The sequence below is a fragment of the Vulpes lagopus genome, chromosome 4, assembly GCF_018345385.1.
Source record: "Vulpes lagopus strain Blue_001 chromosome 4, ASM1834538v1, whole genome shotgun sequence".
In the NCBI taxonomy this organism is placed as follows: Eukaryota; Metazoa; Chordata; class Mammalia; order Carnivora; family Canidae; genus Vulpes; species Vulpes lagopus.
Genome location: NC_054827.1, coordinates 24,041,129 through 24,059,260, shown reverse-complemented (window position 1 = coordinate 24,059,260; position 18,132 = coordinate 24,041,129). Strand labels below are relative to the sequence as shown.

Below are 18,132 nucleotides of genomic sequence, written 5' to 3'. Positions count from 1 at the left end.
CAACAGAACGTGAGACTATGCTTATTTGCATCTCTTCTACTAAACATGGATGAGGAAAAGATTTCTCCACTATTGTCTACGACACAACTGAACTCCAAGGAAGTCCTACTTCCAAGGTGCTTTTTGTTTTAGGTGTGGCCCCTACATGGTAGGGTCTGAGAACATGCAAGTGCTGTATGAGGACAGAGTGACGGGACCAGCCACAGCCCTCAGAATATTCATAATTGAGTCATCGGAGTCATACAAGCCACGCCTGAAATTGGGCAGTTAGGGGAGAGCAGTACATACACAGGTCTCCCAAACATACCATCCACATATCTGACAGCCCACACAGAACACGTTCATCATTCGCCTTAAAGGATGGATTTTTAAGAAGACACAAGAGTTCTAGGGGATATCCAAAATAGGTTGCATTGTTAGTGAGGAAGAAGAAGGGAAATTTAAAATATTAGATTTTTGTACCTCCTCCTTGCTCAAGTATAGTTCAAAGGCTAGAAACCCAATGAGATGCACTTAGACATAAAGCACACTTGAAACTAGTATTGCACACCAGAAATTGTACATTAACTGGAATATATATTTTTTAAAGATTTTATTTATTTTTGATAAAGGGAGAGAGAGAGAGAGTGTGTGTGTGTGTATGCGCGCGCACAAGCTGGGGGAGGCGCAAAAAGGAGGGGAGAGAGAATCTCAAGCCGACTCCCTGTTGAGTACAGAGCCTGACTCTGGGCTCGATTCCACAACTCCTCAAGGATCCATCTTGAGTCGGATGCTCAACTGACTGAGCCCCCAGGCATCCCTAATTGGAATTTAAACAAAAACTTAAAAAAAAAAAAGGGAATAGAGGCAAAGCCCACCTATTCCAACAAAGGAGATAAAATGTAGTTGGCAAGGAATCAGTAGTCAAACCTTTTCTCTCCAGAGGCTACAGCAAACTAGTGCAGAGCCTTGGAGAGATAACAGATGCACTAGGCAGATATAAGAACCTATGTTTGGGAGCAATAGAGGGAAGGGCTGATTTCAAGCAAGCTCAGGTGTCACCTCCTGAAAGCATAGCATTTTCCACCAGCTTCATTAGCAAACTTTTCATTCTAGATGCAGAGGGTAATCACATCTAGACTTCCTCCAAGGGCAGAAAGCCAAAGCACACTGCAATGTGACAAATGAAGCATCCCCATAAGCATAAAGAACAGGGAACTGGCTGCTTTGCCACAGATTTTGAATGTGAGTGATGAGCAGGTGACAGAAGTATAGGCTGGAGGGTAGAGAATGGGGGGATAACCATATATTATATCTTAATGCATTAAATTTAAGATGCTGGTGACACATTCATGAAATACCCAACAAGCTGGTAAAGAACTTCTGGAACTCAAGAGAGGTCAGGGCAATAGATTTTAGGAACTTTTTGCAGGGAGGTGATAAAATCTTGTGCGTCTCAGGGAGACAGTAAAGCAAGGTGAGCACCAAGGACACAAGCCTAAGGAAATATACACTGTCTGAGACATTCTGGTTATACAATCCCCAAGTTTTTCTTCTTCTTTGTATAGAGATTCCTCTCAGCCTTGAGAAATTCCTAATGCTTATCTTATTCTATTCCTTTCTACCTTGAGCAGAAGTAGTAAATTTTCTCCCCAAACCTGACAGTCAAATAGACCTCTGGAATAAATGCCTTTACTCAGCAAGGCCATAAAAAATGTTGTAGTACAGTGCAATGTTTGAACGGATTAATAACCCTTCTCAAGAATAAAGAACTATGGTATCTGAGACAGAAGATTCTTATTGCATTGATCTCTGTAATTTGAGCAAAAAGTCACTTATAAGAATGTTTTAAATTTTAAGTTGGAACTGATTTTTTAAAACTCTTTCTCTTCTCTGCAAACACTAACCAACAGAACACAGGTTGCCTGCATAAGGAATGCAGGATTTAACACCAATGGTAGGACTTAGGATTTATTATACTTTACCTGTCTTTCCTGAATTTCTTGAATCACCATCAAGTTAGTGTTTGTAGTTCCCACATTTTTCTCCCTATATACACAGAATGAACAAAAGTCTTGGTCATTGTTCCCTAAGGGGCCCCGTACGCATTTTAAGCAAGCTAGCAGAAGTACAGTGTAATCGCTCAAACACTCAACAGAGAAAGTGATTGGGTTTCAGCTGTCTGCACTGAAAACTGTTTCCTAACATTCCACCTAGTGTGTATGCAGTTTCAACACAGCTCGGGCCTGAATAAGCACTAGACTGAGGTGGGAAGAGCGCTAACCCAGGTGTTCTTGACATTATCTGATAAAGGGAACTCAAAAGGCTTGGTGTTGGCTGGTTGATGGATAAGCTCTATGACATTAATGAGGCAGAAGCAGGCTAGTTTGTTTTACACTCTCCTCCCCTACAAAAGATTAACCCAGTCTTCTCAGTGCTCACTAAGGAAGTCCTAAATAAGAACTTTTATCAAATGTGGACTCAACAACAAAAAAAAAACTCCACAGTATCACTGATGGAAATGTTTTACAAACACACAGAAATAAGGGTAGAACTTTTCAATGCTCTGGACCAGAGGCCTACATAAGGGGTGGATTTAACCCTATGAGGGGTACTTTAAAACCTTTCAAGGGGTCCTTGAGCAAGGATAATTGTAAAGGAATCTTCTCGCACGTTTTTACCTTTCATACATACCCTTCCCTCAAACTGAGCAGTCTGAAAAACAGAATACTGTATTCACAATATTCCCTCCATTCAAAGGCACACTGCTCACCTTCCCAACCTACACCAGATTGTACTGCCTGAGGCATTAAGGTCTAAGTACAGAGTGTTAGTCCTTGGGACTTCCTGACTTTCCCTATTCTGTATTTCTGTTGAGGGAGATATAGAGACAGAGTGTTTGGGGAATTATTAGAATGTGTTCAAAGTCTGGGTATGTGGAGCACCGGGGTGGCTCTGTGGTTGAGCATCTGCCTTTGGCTCTGGTCGTGATCCCACGGTCCTGGAATTGAATCCCTCATCGGGCTCCCCACAGGAAGCCTGTCTTCTCCCTCTGCTTATGTCTCTGCCTCTGTGCCTCTCATGAATAAATAAATTTAAAAATCTTAAAAAAAAATCTGGATATGTGGTAAAATGGGATACAGCATAAGTAAGAAGGATTTTTATTTAACAGATTGGCCACTTTCTATCTTCAGATTCTTGCCAAGGAAGAACTAGATCCTTCTTGATGGAAGCCCCACGAGCAAAGCAGGAAGTACCTGTAAGAAACACTGAATGCTACAGATTGTCTCATAAGTAACTTTTCCTGCAATTTAAAATACTCTTCTTTAGAATTATCACTGACTGGAAAACAAAGTACCCTTGAGCAGTCAAAACAAGAATAGTTTAGCGATGCTGATCATTTTAATTGTAACTTAAAATATCTTTCAGGATGAATAGAATTTTCATGATGCACTGAATAAGAACTGCAAACAAAACTTTTCATGATCATATCATGAAATACTCATTTCAAATAGTCAATCTCAATTTATTTAATCTCATGAGATGATTTATATTTCCTACCACCATTAAGAGAAAGTAAACTGGATTCTAGTTGCAGTATCAGTTAGTTTTTAGCAGCCCATAGTATTTCATAGAAAAGTCTGATACTATCTAATACATTTAATGTTGTATTTTGATTCCTAATTCTACCAAAAGCCAAACACCTTCATTCAACATATGCACACAGCTTTATCGTAAGAATATCTTGCCACCCTACATGCTAGAAGTTATTATAAATAACTTGTAACTTTAGCTTATAGAGAACTGTGATTGTTACAAGTTAAATAATGAGAAGTAGTAAATTGATTTATCTTGTTTCTTAAATTATGTTAAATCTATGTAATTTTAAGCCTTGACTAATTTTAGTAACCTTTTACAAGAAGTCTTCGGTGATGTTCTTAATGATTTTTATAATATTCTTCAAAATTTCTTAACACAACGTTTGAATTTTCAAGTCAGACTTCCTGACGGAAAGAAGTCTGATTTAGCTATTTAATCATGAGACGGTGGATATTTGATTTGGTTTCATTGTACGGTGGACATCTGCCATAAAGTGATTAAATCTGCAGTCCCAAGGTTTTCATGAATTACATATTTAGTGAAATAAATATTATGATGAAAATATATTTAAAGCACTAACTCTATCAAAAGAGTATATCTGAAAGATGTTTTGGAAGTAACAGACTGGATTTCCCAACTGGGTTAAATATGTTAAATCAAATAAAGCTTTTCTAAGTGAAAGAGTAACAGTTACAATTAACAGTCATTTGATCATCTTGGTAAAGCCCTCTCGGTTTATGTTCCCAAATTTGAGAATAAAAACTTTGCTAAATGTTAGCTACCAATTTTCTGTTTTCAACAACAACAACAAAAATGAACAATAAACTAACCATACTGTCAGCTGAAGGATGATTAAAACTACAATACGATTTTTGGCATGGAATTTTAAAAATTGAGGGAAATTGTTTTAATAAAGCTACTTCCATTCCCATCCCTTTATTTAGGGGCTGTTGTCAGGATTTACAAAGATAGAAATGCAAGTTAGATATAGAATTAATGCTGAACCCTCCTTCATTCTAATAATGCCATTTATCCAAAGACATATAAACTAATCAGAAAATAATCTCATTAAAAGAAGACTTTAAAAAAAAACTTTCAAAAACTTTCCATTTAATAAGTGTCAAATTTTTAAATGTATTTATATTTTGATCAATTACATATAATTTAAACTCAAAATAGAAGAAATTTAGCACAGCTTTAAGATCACAAGAAAATAAAATTTTAAATGTATATATTCATTTTTGTTGCAAAGATGTAGGACAATGTGATCGATATGACTTTCAAGCATAAAAACACAGTAAAATTTTAAGGCAACCAATTCCAGAAATATGAAAATCGAATCTAATGAACTTGACCCCTTCCTTATCCCTCAAACTAGCCTCCTATTCCCAAATATTGTAAACTTCTCTGGGGAAGGCATGCACTGGTGGTGGTGGTTAGAAAGTGGTCACCTTGTGATCACTTAGTTTAGCTTAGTGCCTGGTCAGTTTGTACAGTAAGTCTCACTACTTTTACTTTTGTCCTGTGTGGCAGTACAGACTAAAACATACACTTTCTCCCTCATTATTATTCTAATAATATGACCTCACGTTTTCACAGATCCATTTTTTTAGGTCCCTTGTAGGTATTATGGTAGGGTTTTGCTGTTGTTACATTAGGATAAAGTCTTGTGAGGGAATTGCAATGAAAATATAATTTCAAGAAAAAACAAATATTTGAAATTTTAAATATTTGTGTTATTATTTTCTGTAATGGTTAATGGTATTAAATTCTATGATATCTCGACTCTGTTGGGTATACCTGAAAGAGTAATGAACATTTTGTTGTAAAATGTCAATATTTATACTATGCTGGGAATTATATCCCTTTGCCAATATTTAAACGTAGGGACAGCTTTAAGTATAATGTTGATAGTTCCCTTTTAAAACTAGTTTTTAAAAAAGTATTAGGGAGTACTTGCACACAAAAGTTTGAAAAGTCACTGCTCCAGACAAAGGAAAAGTAAGCAATGACCTTTTCAAAGCCAAAGATAGTTGGGAGCAGATTTTTTTTAAAGCAGCATTGCATAGACTGAACTAGGAAGGAGAACTTAACATTTGTTTGCTTTTCCTGGCACCTAGAGGGAAAGCCAAGAATAGGCAGGGATTAAACAGTACTGCCTGAGTCAGTCTTTAAAAATGTATTTATGGTGCATAGTAACAGGGAAGAGTAGGGAACAGCCCATATCTAGAACTCTGCCCACATAACAACTCCTTTCTCAGAGAGTAGTCAACACTTATGCTCTCCACCCTTTGCAATTTCAGAAAAAGGTACTAATCTTATGGAATGTATTTTACCACCATTAATTACTTTGAATTGAGCATCCCTTATGTGTTAGGTTCTGAGGACACACTATATTAAGAACCTGCACTTGAAGAATTTACAATCTTGTTGGAGGGACATAAAAAACATGGAGATAAATATGAATCTGTGCAATGAGTGAACAAATAGAGGAACGTATTGCCAAAGGTCTGGGTAATCTGGAAGCAAGAAGGCTGGAATCAAAGTTGGTCTTTTAAAAAAAACAGTGAGAGCACAAGATTGATAGGCAATTTACTGGGGACTGAAACAGGCTGGTGTAGGTATGATGCAGGTATGACGGTGAGTAGAATAGTGATTAGCCAAGAACAGATGGCTGCTATAAAAGCTGGAAGGTAGCTAGAAACCACACTGTGGAGGGGCCTAAATGCCGGCAGAGACCTGCATTTTACCCTAGGAGAAACAGGAAGGTTTCTGAGATCAATGTACAACAAGGTAGCGTATTTTATTGTTTTTATTCTTTAGAAATACCTTCCAGTCTTACCCACATTTCCCGTAAGGAACATGCAAAGCATAGTTTATCCTGCAATATGGTGCCAAAGAAACATAGGGGGTGAGGTCATGGGCTTTGCAGTGAAGCTTTGGGTTTGAATCCTCTCTCTGCCATTTAATTCTACTATTTTGTTCTCTTGTTCAACAGGGGGGAATAAGGATTCATATTGTAAATTTGTTACTGAGCATACTATCTATGAGTATGCTCAGTGTGAGCATGTGAGTCCACAATGATTTTTCAGTTTTCATCCTAAAGAAATTCAAATTTTCCTTGATAACACTCACTTAGAAATTCAAAAGCAGATCTAGCTTAATACCTCAGAATCATCAGCCCTTTACCCAAGTATTAAAATAGGATCCATAAAACAATTACCCCCACCTCTCAGCCTTGTCAGCCTCACTGCAGCCTTCACCTTGAGAACATAGTGAAAACATTTTATAATAACCCTGTCCTTCCCCATTGACTCCATCCCCAACAAGTCTTGCAAGCTTGTTACCTTTGATGTTGAGTATTTCATAATTCCATTCAAAAGGAACACCGAATTACTTTCTGACATGTAATATTTAGTACAATCAGATATTGAAAAGTCTAAGCTGCAGCAAGAGAACACTCATCCCATCCAGAATAACCTATTTGTTCTCAGAATACCAAATGAGCTGAGGTCTCTAAGAGGAGGTGGTGTAGCAGAGGAGTAAGGTGCAAAGACTCGAGTTTGACTGCCTAAGTGTGAAATTCATATTAAGTATGGGAATTTCATACTTAATCTTTGCCAAGGTAACCTCTCTATACCTCAATTTTTTCATCTGTAAAATGGAGTTAATGCCTTCCCTACAGGATTCTCATAATAGACTGAAGTGCTTTCACAGTATTCAGTGATAAGCACCTGAACTTCTCGCTCTAGGTTATCATGGTACCACAGTTGACTTCTTATTTATTGATGGAGCTTCTACATTTCTATAGACCAAGGATGTACGAGTAGGCAAACTTTTTCTGCAAAGGGCTAGGTGGTAATGTTTTCAACCTTCCTGGCCAGATGGTCTCTATTCCAACCACTCTGCTACTGCAACCCAAAAACAGCCAGAGAGGACAAGGAAATAAATGAGCATGGTAGCTGTGTTCCAGTAAGACTTTACAGAAACAGAAATTTAATTTCACATTATTTTCATATTACAAAGTAATATTATCCTTTTGACTTTTTTCAACTATTTAAGAATGTAAAAACCAGACTTAGTTCATAGGCTATACAAAAATAGACGGCAGGCTGGATTTGGCGAATGGGTTTACCAGCAGCTCTAGACTCAAAAGTGTATCGGCTTTGGAAGCTTTGTGGGGGCAGGGAAATTTGAAATACGGGTTTGTGGTGCAGAAGAAAGAGGAAACTTCTAAGTATATAATAGAAAAAGAACTACTTAATGCTGCCATTCGTTTACTAACACTGGACTCAACCACGTGCAGAACATTCCTGGGATCCCACACTGTTGGCATCAAAGATGTAGAAGTCTCAGTCCCTGCTCTCAAGGAGTTTATATTCTCCACAGTGTCTTAGAAACTAAGTCTGCCTTCAAAATATAACATATCCTATTAGCATTCACAGCATGTAGTTTCTTTGGTAAGCCTGCCTGCAGCCTACACCAAACAGCAGTTATCTTTACTGCTCCCTCTCAATAATTTCACAACCCACTCTTTCCCTCTCCCCCAAATTATTGTTTTCCATGACCATTTGGGGAGTAACATTCATAGTGATGTTACTAAATAAAAAGAACAAGTTGGGACTCCTGGGTGGCTCAGTGATTGAACATCCGCCTTTGGCTCAGGTCGTCATAATCCCAGGGTACTGGGATCCAGTCCCATCATCAGGTTCCTCACAGGGAGCCTGCTTCTTCCTTAGTCTATGTCTCTGCCTCTCACTGTGTGTCCCTCATGAATAAGTAAATAAAATCTTTAAAAGTATATATATAAAAAAAATTAAAAAGCAGGTCAACTGGTCCTACCTTTATAAAAAATGACCATTTAACCTAGTCTCCAAAGATACATTTTTTTAAGAGAGATTTTATTTATTTATTCATGAGAGACACAGAGAGAGAGCACAGACATAGGCAGAAGGAATATCAAATTAGAGAGGAGAGTGGAGACTCAACAGAGCAATTACCAATGGTTAGGAAGAAGGTAGGCAGAGGGAGAAACAGGCTTCATGCAGGGAGCCCAATGTGGGACTCGATCCCAGGACTCCGGGATCACAGCCTGAGCAGATGCTCAATAGCTGAGGCACCCAGGGGTCCCAACATCTCCCTTTTAATAGGTAATTCATTAGTGGCTCCTATGCACTTTCATTTCAATCCAGGTAGAAATCTGTCCCCAGGAGGCAGATTAAACAGGACCATTGTTAGGCAAAAAGGACACTTCAGAAAAATATTTTTTCACAGCTTATGTTTTGAAGTGCTTTATCCAAAAGAACATGGAACAAACAAAACACAGACAAAGTTGCTCTGGCATATATCTCAGTTCGAAAGATCATTAATTTGAAAATAATACAGCAGAAACCAGTATGCCAATATGTCTTAACAAGTGAGTATCAGAAAGCAAAGAAATTAACATAGCTAATGATTAAGAAAAAAACAAAGGGTTGTTCGTAAATAATTAATAAATATTAATATCATAATGGTAAATAGTATACATTAAAATGTTAATAAGTAAAAAAATGACAAGAATAAAATATTACTAATATTGCTGATTTTCTGGAATACTAAATGGCATTCGTCTCCTAAGCATTTTTTTTGCAAGAATTAGCAATACTGAATACCTCAGGGATAAGAGAACACAACAAAAGTCAAACCACAGAAAGCAGTACTCCTGATGTTTAAGATCATCTCATCAGAACAGGCATGATTAGTCTCAGCAAAATCCAAACACGAAGTCCATCTGATAGAAGGAATATCAAATTAGAGAGGAGGGTGAAGACTCAACAGAGCAATTACCAATGGTTAGGAAGAGGGTGGTGTCTGCAAATGGAGGGGCTAAGAGGTGACTAAGGCTCATCTCCCCCACAAAAATAACAAAAATGATAAACAACTAATTACAAAATGACAAAAGCAGGGAAAACTATGTTCCCCTAAAACAGGGAGAACTCTGGAGGACTAAGGAGCAGCAAAAACCCTGCAGAGCTAAAACAAAAACAAAAACAAAACAAAACATGGGAAGGGCAGCCCCGGTGGCGCAGCGGTTTAGCGCCGCCTGCAGCCCAGGGCGTGATCCTGGAGACCCTGGATCGAGTCCCACGTCAGGCTCTCTGTATGATGCCTGCTTCTCCCTCTGCCTGTGTCTCTGCCTCTCTCTCTCTGAATAAATAAATAAAATCTTAAAAAAAAAAAAACAAAAAACATGGGAAACCATCTGGAAAAGCACCGGAAGCATTTTAGCTGTGTCACCTCCTCTTGGTACAGAGCAGCTGGGCACCACGAGGGGTTCTCACGGAGATTACCTCATGGGAAGGAAGAGAGGGAAACCTCAGCAAGCCTCACTGCTGCGGACGTTTTGCAGCCTTTGCTGCTGAAGACCTCACAGTCTTCACCAACACCAATTCTAGCTGCTGTATCTCCTCCTCCCCCAGAGGCCTCAGTTGTGGCTACGCCCTACTCTCAGAGCTCTGGATGCCACAGCACCTTGCCATGTACAGGACCAGAGCTGCTAGTGCTCTGTGCTCTACCCACTGTGTTGCAACTTTGTCTCTGGGACACCTGTTGCTGCTCTGCGCCCTGCTCTCAAAATCCCAGGTCACGCTTTCACTGCCAGCACTGGGGCCAGGCTGCACTACTCTGAGATGGGCCCCCACAGGTCCCAGATCACGGCTCTGAAATCACCATAGTGGCTAAGCTTCCACTCTTCTGCAACCTTCCCCCTGGGTCCCAACATGTGGCTTTAGTGGGCCTCCACTAGGGATGTGCTCCTGTGGCTGCTCTTCCAAGACTGCCTCCTGGGCCCAGAGTTAGAACTCAGACCCACCATCCCTAGGCCATGTTGCTACTGCACTCTACTCCCTTGGGCCCAAGGCACTCCCGCACCCTGTCATTAAGGGCCTGTGCTGCTGTGTCTTCCTCCCCACCACTCCACCTGAGTCACTGAAAGGAGCCCAACTAGCACCCTGGTTTCACAGAAGATCAGCACATACCTGCACCTCAGACACCAGTGCTACTGCCAAGTGCACCCCTGCCCACAGACCCAGTTACTGTGGTGGTTCCATATCCATGATCCCAAGACTCCACTCTACTCCTGCTCAGAGTGCCAGGATGGCAGACCAAGTGCCAGGAGGTATCCCCTCAGCTAGAAGGGACAGCTTCTCCCATGGGCAAAATGGGGGAACTGAAGGACTCCAGGAGCCTTTTCCTCTAAGGATCCCAATAGCCCTCACCACCACTGCCACCCACAGGACCTGTGCAGTCTTGGCCACAGAAGATCGCTTCAAGTTTGTACCAACACTGACCTTGGCTAATAGGGTTGCACAGAGAGTAAGCCGCTGTGTTTTCCCAGGAACCAAAGATATTGCGCCCCTGCCAGCCAGGGCTCTCACAGCCACCTTCAGGTGAAAGTCTCCCACCAAAGCCAGGCCAAAAAAAAGCTGGAAGAGGTCACTGCTCCCGCAAAATGTACAGACATCAATGCAAAGCCATCAGAAACATGAAAAAGCATGGAAAGATACCACCAAAGGAACACAATAATTTTCCTGTAACCAAGCGCCCAAAATTATAGATCTGTGAGTTACCTGAAAAAAGAATTCAAAATAATCATTTTAAGGAAGCTCAGCAAGATTCAAGAGAACATAAATAGGTAACTCAATGAACTCAGGAAAGCAACACATGAACAAAAGTTTGACAGAGATGGGAATCATAAAAAAGAACCAAACAGAAACTCTGGAGCTGAAGAATACAGTAGTCACTTGTTTTGCTTTCCACGGTTTCAATTATCTGTGGTGAACTGTAGTCCAAAAATATGGAACAGAAAATTCCAGAAACAAGTAATTCCTAAGTTTTACATCGTGCCCTGAATGGCATGATGAAATCTCAAGCTGTCCTGCTCCACCCTATTGAAGGCATGAATCATCCCACTGTCCAGCATATTCACATGGCATAAACTACCCGCCTACTAGTCACCGAGTAGCCACCTCCTTTATCAGATGGGCTGTTGTGGTTTTGAGGTGCCTGTGTCTAAGTAACCCTTATTTTATGAAATAACAGCCCCTAAGGGCAGGACTGGCAAATCAGAGAAGCTAAAGAAAAGCCTTAAAATGCTTCTCGGTGAAAAGTAAAGTTTTCGACTTAACAAGGAAAAAAAAAAATCGTAGGCTGAGGCTGCTAAGATCTCCAGTAAGAATTAATCTTCCACCCATAAATTTGTGAAGAAGGAAAAAGAAATTTGTGCTAGTTTTGCTGTTGCACCTCAAACTGCAGAAGTTACAGCCACAGTGTATGATAAGTGCTTAGTTAAGATGGAAAAGGCATCAAATTTATGGGTGGAGGACATGAACACAAAATGTTTTGACTGATGGCAGCATGTTGTGCCAGAAAACACTGAGCCTGTAAAGGCTTCAGGAGACCTGGAGGATGAGGAGCCTCTGGCTCTGAGGATCCCAATGGCCCTTGCCACCATTGCCACACCCAGGGACCTCTGCAGAGACAGTGGGAGCTTGGCCCCTCCAATGATGGGGGATCTCCTAAAACAAGTGATGCCAAGCCATTTACCACAAGTAACAGATGGTTATTACATAGATTCAAAAATAAGTTTGGACTAAAAAACATAAAAACTACTGGAAAGACTATGACTAACAATGAAGAAGGTGTTGCTACATGTTTGGTGAGTTGAAAAAGTTGATTAAAGAGAAAGGATACTTGGGGCACATGGATGGCTCAATAAAGCTCCGACTCCTGATTTTGGCTTAGGTCATGATCTTAGAGTCATGAGATTGAGCCCAGCATCGGGCTCCATGCTGGGTGTAGAGCCTGCTTAAGATTCTTGCTCTTCCTCTCCCTCTGCCCCTACCCTTCCCACCAAAAAAGAGAAAGGATACCACCATCCAAAGCAAGTCTTCAACTGCAATGAAATGAGGCTCTTCTGGAAGAAGATGCCCAATAGAACATACCTTCATAAAAGTGCAAGAGGGGTACCAGGGCAGAAAACATAGGACAAGTTAACTCCTACTATGTGTCAACACTTGTGCAAGGCATAGGATAATCCCACGCAGAGTGTACAAAGCAAAGAACCCATGTGGTCTCAAAAACGAAAACAAAAATTATCTGCCCATGTTCTGGCAACATAATCAGAAAGCATGGGTGACAGCTATCTTTTCTCTGGAATGGTTCCACCAGTGCTTCATCCTGAAAGAGAAAAAATACTTGGAAGAGCAAGGGTTGGAATTTAAAGTCCTATTAATAACAGTGCCAGTACCTGACCATCTTGAATGTTTGCTATGAAAATGAAAATGTTGAAGTTGCATTTTAACCTCCAAATACCTCACTGCTTCAGCCCCATGGCCAGGGCATCATTTACTTTATGAAAGCCACATACACCTGCCTCGTATTTGATTGCATTCAACCATCAAGTGATGCAGACCCTAATCTGGGCATAACGCAGGGCTGGAAATCATTCACTATGCTGATGCAGTAACATTCATCAAAGCTGCAGTGGATGAATTAAAACCAGGAACTGTAAATGCCTGCTAGAACTTATCAAGTGAAGTTGTGGTTAATTTTCAAGGCTTCCCGGGGACTGATGGAGAAGTTAGGAGAATCCTTCAGCAGCAAGACAAGTTGTTGAAAGAGGAATTACCAACACTCTTGATGAAGTGAAAGAACATACTGAAGGCCATCAACAAGTGTTAACAAATGAAGAATTAGAAGAACTTCTGGAATCATGTGTAGAAGAGAAGATGAGGGGTGCCTGGGTGGCTCAGTAGTTGACCATCTGTCTTCGGCTCAGGTCGAGAGCCTGCTTCTCCCTCTGCCTATGTCTCTGCCTCTCTCTGTGTCTCTCGTGAATAAATAAAATCTTAAAAAAAAAAAAAAAAAAAGAAAGAAAAAGGAAGAGGAATATGAAGAAGAAACTTAAGTAGAACCAGCAATGTAGACAATCCCAAAATTGGCTGATGTATATCAAATTGCACAAACATTAAAGGACAAATTTATGGAATACAATCCTTAGATGGAATGCAGCATTAAAGTCACCCATATGATCACCAAAGGATTATAACCTCTACATCATAGTTTGATGAGTTAGAAAGACAATCATTTCTGATTATAATGTTCTTCTAAAAGATTTCAGCAAAAAAACCTTCAACTATTGAGGATCCTCAATCATCAACATTGTCTGTTCCTGATATCCAACCACTGACATCGTTATGGCTCAATGATTCAGGATCATCCAAAACAGATGATCCTCCTTCTGACGTATTGTCTGAAAGTCAACAGTGGCTTAGCACTACTACATCACAGTGCTTATATCATTCACCTCACTTCATCTCATCATATAGGCACTGTATCATCTTGTATCATCGCAGGAAGAAAGGTGAATATAGTACACTATTTTGAGATGACACTCACATAACCTTTATTATAGCATATTTTTCTAATTGTTCTATTTCATTATAAGTGACTGTTGTTAATCTTTTACTGTGCCTAACATACAAATTAAACTTCATCATAAGTAAGTGTGCTTAAGAAAAACACAGCATATTTGGGTTCAGAACTATCTGTGTTTTCAGGTATTCACTGGAGGTCTTAGAATGTATCCTCAATGGATAGAGGGGGGACTACAATATGATGAATAAAATAAAAAATGCAAGACAGCTTCAACAGCAGGCTCAAAAAGGCAGAAGAAAAAAATCTGAGCTCTCTTGATACTATCCCGAGGATAATAAAAAGTAGAGAAAAAAAGTGTGGATAGACAGCACAGATTCCAGCCAGAGGAGGGATGGTGGCAAGAGATATGAGCTGGATAGCAGGCTCATCCACCAGGAGGAAGGTAGCAAGGACCACCACTGCTGGGAAGAGAGGATGCTTGGTGTTCATGGTTTAAGTAACCCACACCTTCATCTGCAGTGGACATGGCACTGCCCACGGGAGACTAGCCTCCTTGGTGACCCTGCACTCAGCTGGGCACCCAGAGCACAGTACTCTGCTGCTTCTCAGATCACCATGGACCAGATGTCCTCCCTTCTTGGCCCCTGAGCTCAGGACAAGGGCCTGATGATCTGCGCTGTAAGGGGGGTTGGGGGGTGCAGGACCCTTTGGTGTGCACACTGGTATGCGCACTGAGCAAGGGACAAGGTACAGAAAGCTGCCTTACTGGGGATTCTCTCATTTGGGTCTCACTGTTCCACCCCAACATCCTTTGCTAGAGTTGGGCACCAAGGGCTTTGGAGGACTAGGACCCTCTCCTCTGCCCCCAATCTTGGTGTGCAGGTTGCCCTTTTCTTTGAAATCCACAACCAGCAACCATTGGAAGCCTCTGCTCTGGGCCCACAGGACTGAAGGACTGGAACTTTTATGTTCTTATAGACCCTAAGACTTAGAAAAGGGGACCTGGATTCTAAGCAGCAGAATATCTTTGGCTCAGCCATTGAATCTGGCTTCACAATTCAGAAAGTAAGATTGTTAATGCCTTCCTCACTAGGCTTCAATGGTGCGCCTTCCCTTTAAAAAGTATCATTCACAGGGATGCCTGTGTGGCTCATTGGGTTAAGCAGCAAACTCTTGATTTTGGTTCAGGTCATAATCCCAGGGTCCTCGGACCAAGCCCTGCCTTGGGTTTCATGCTCAGTGGGGACTCTGGTTAAGATTCTCTCTCTCCCTCTGTTTCTCCCAATTTGTACTCTCTCTCAAATAAATAAATCCTTAAGAAAACTATCATTCATATAAATATTTTTTTAATATTTTTTAAAAAGAGTAAAGAAAGCCTATTTGTACTATGGACATCAACTGAAACAATATTTGCTTTATAGGAGTCTCAGAAGGAGAAAAAAAAAGAAAGGGATAGAAAACTTAAAGAATAATGCCTAAAAACCTCCCAAATCTGGGGAGATATGATCACCCAGGTAAATGAAACTCACAGATTCCCAAATACAGTCAACCCAAAGAACTCTTTACTGAGACACATTATAATAAAAAAAATCTCAAAAACCAAAGAAAAAGAATTTTGAAAGCAGCAAAAGAAAAGAAGCCTGATACAGCTATCAGCAGATTTCTTAGCAGAAACCTTAGAGGCCAGAAGAGTGTAGGATGATATATTTCTAAGTACTCAAAGAAAAAGCTGTCAACTGTCAACCAAGAATATTTACCTAGCAAAGCTGTCCTTCAAAAATGAAGGAGAGATACAGACTTTTCCAGACAAACAAAAACTGAGGGAATCTATCACCATTTGACCTGCCTTATAAGAAAAGCTAAAGAAATGCTTAACCTTTGAAGTTCAGCTGTTGTCAGCTTGCTTACTTACACAAGACTATGGTAACTGAGATGTACTATGAGAGCCTCATGGTAATCACAAAGCAAAAGCCGCTAATAAATATACAAATGATAAAAAGAAAGCACAGTACTACAAAAATAATCAACTCACAAAGACAGAGAGGAAGTAAGGAAAAAAGGAACTGAAAAACAATCAGAAATCAATTAACAAAATGAAGATAGTAAGTCTTTACCTATTAATAATTAACCTAAAGGTAAATGGTTTAAATTCTCCAATTAAAAGACACAGATTGGCTAAATGGATATAAACACAAGACCTAACTATATGTTGCCAATAAGATGCTAACTTAAGCTTTCAGGGCACTCATAAGCTAAAAGTAAAAGGATAGAAAAAGATACTCCATGCCAATGGAAACAAAAGTAGTTATATGGGACGAAACTCACTTTAACTCAAAAGCTGTAACAATAAACAAAGGAGGTTATTATATAACAATAATGAGGGCCAATTCATCAAGAGGCTATAACAATTATTTATGTACCCAATATTGAACACCTAAATATTAAACAATTATGAATAAATCTGAAAGCAAAAATAAATAGTAATGCAATAATGGCAGAGGATTTCAATATCTTACTTTTAACAATGGAGAGATCATCTGGACAGAAAATCAGTGAGAAAATAACAGAGTTGAGTGATAATTTAGACCAAATGGACCTAACAGACATATACAGAACATTTTAACCAATAGCAGCAGAATACACGTTCTTCTCAAGCACACACAAAATACTCTCCAGGATAGATCATATGTTAAGACACAAAATAAGTCTCAACAAATACAGGAAGACTGAAATCATAATCAACTATCTTTCTGACCACAATGGTATGAAATTACAAATCAATGATAGGAGAGCTGGAAAAGTTTGTAAGTATGTAGAAATTAAACAAAACACTTCTGAGGAGCCAACGGATCAAAAAAGAAATCAAGAGAACTAAAAAAAAAAAAAAATCTTGAAATGAATGGTACATATACAATGGATTATTATTCAGCCGTAAAGAAAAAGGAAATACTATCATTTGCAACAGTGTGGATGAGCCTGGAGAGCTAAGTGAAATTAAGCCCGATGGACAAAAAATACTGCATGGTATCATTTATATGTAGAATTAAAAAAAAAAAAAAAGCTAGTATCATAGAAATATAACCGAATGATGGCTGCCAAGGGCTGGGGATGGAAGAGAGAGGGTAATGTAGATCCAAGAGTACAAACTTTCAGTTATAAAGAGTAAGCTCTGAGGATCTGCTGTATAGCAGTGCTGATTATGGTCAATAACATGGTACCATATACTTCAAAGCTGCTGAAAGTAGACCTTAAGCATTCTCGCCACCACCAAAAAACAATTAACTATATGAGGTGATGTGATTGTGTTAATGACTCCACAATGTATATCAAATCATCACATTTACATTTTAAATATTTACACTTACATTTGTCAAATACTTCTCAATAATTTTAAAAAATGAGAATAAAGCATCACCAAATAAAATATCTGAGTCAAAAGGATACTGACAGCTTATAATGCTAAAGTCTTAAAAAGAAATACAATAGTTTTTCAGTACTTAGGTTACTTCACAAAAAAGAAAAACTGGCAGAGAAATCAAGTCAGACTTAAAAACAAACAAAACAATAGGGCGATGTAATATTTCTTTGCCATTCTCAGATTTCCCAATTGCAATTTCAGTTGCTCATGAGCAACTACAGAAGCTGGCAACAGATAATTATGATTTTGCTATGCCATAAATTTGAATTCTAAGGTAAGGTGGCCATGTGGAAAAAAATCACCTAAAAAATATGCCAGTGGACCTCCTGGCTTCCACATCTCAACAATGATTTGTTGTTCTCTACTACTCTGCCCTGGTCCAGTAACTCAGTAAGGATTTGAAGGAAATCCTTTGAAACTTTCAGTAATACTTTATGGTATATTACATGGTGCTATTTGGGATTCACAAAAATTTCAGCATATATCCATTTCACTACCAAAGTTTACTACATAAACGTAACACATCTAGATTTCCCTGTTTTATTACATGAGTTTGTCTAAGGGTATCACATTCCCCTGTGCCTTCTGTTACCCACTTTTTATTCTTTATTCTTATTCTACAGCTACCACTCAAAGGCAGAAATTCATTCTTTCTACAGCACTGTGGAGAGAATTCTCAGACGAGGAAAAAGGCCTTTTTTCTATGCAGGGTTAGAAGC

General features: G+C 39.4%; 1 long non-coding RNA gene across 2 annotated transcripts in view; it reads left to right on the top strand.

Annotated features, from left to right (window-relative positions):
- Positions 1 to 18,132, top strand: part of LOC121489487 — a 93,287-nt gene that overhangs the window by 64,694 nt on the left and 10,461 nt on the right. The window contains exon 2 of one of the 2 annotated variants that reach the window (XR_005987347.1): positions 3,174 to 3,238. This is a non-coding gene — a long non-coding RNA (uncharacterized LOC121489487). Of the gene's footprint in view, positions 1 to 3,151; positions 3,239 to 18,132 lie in introns of both variants that reach the window. The other variant, XR_005987348.1, reaches the window with a different exon arrangement.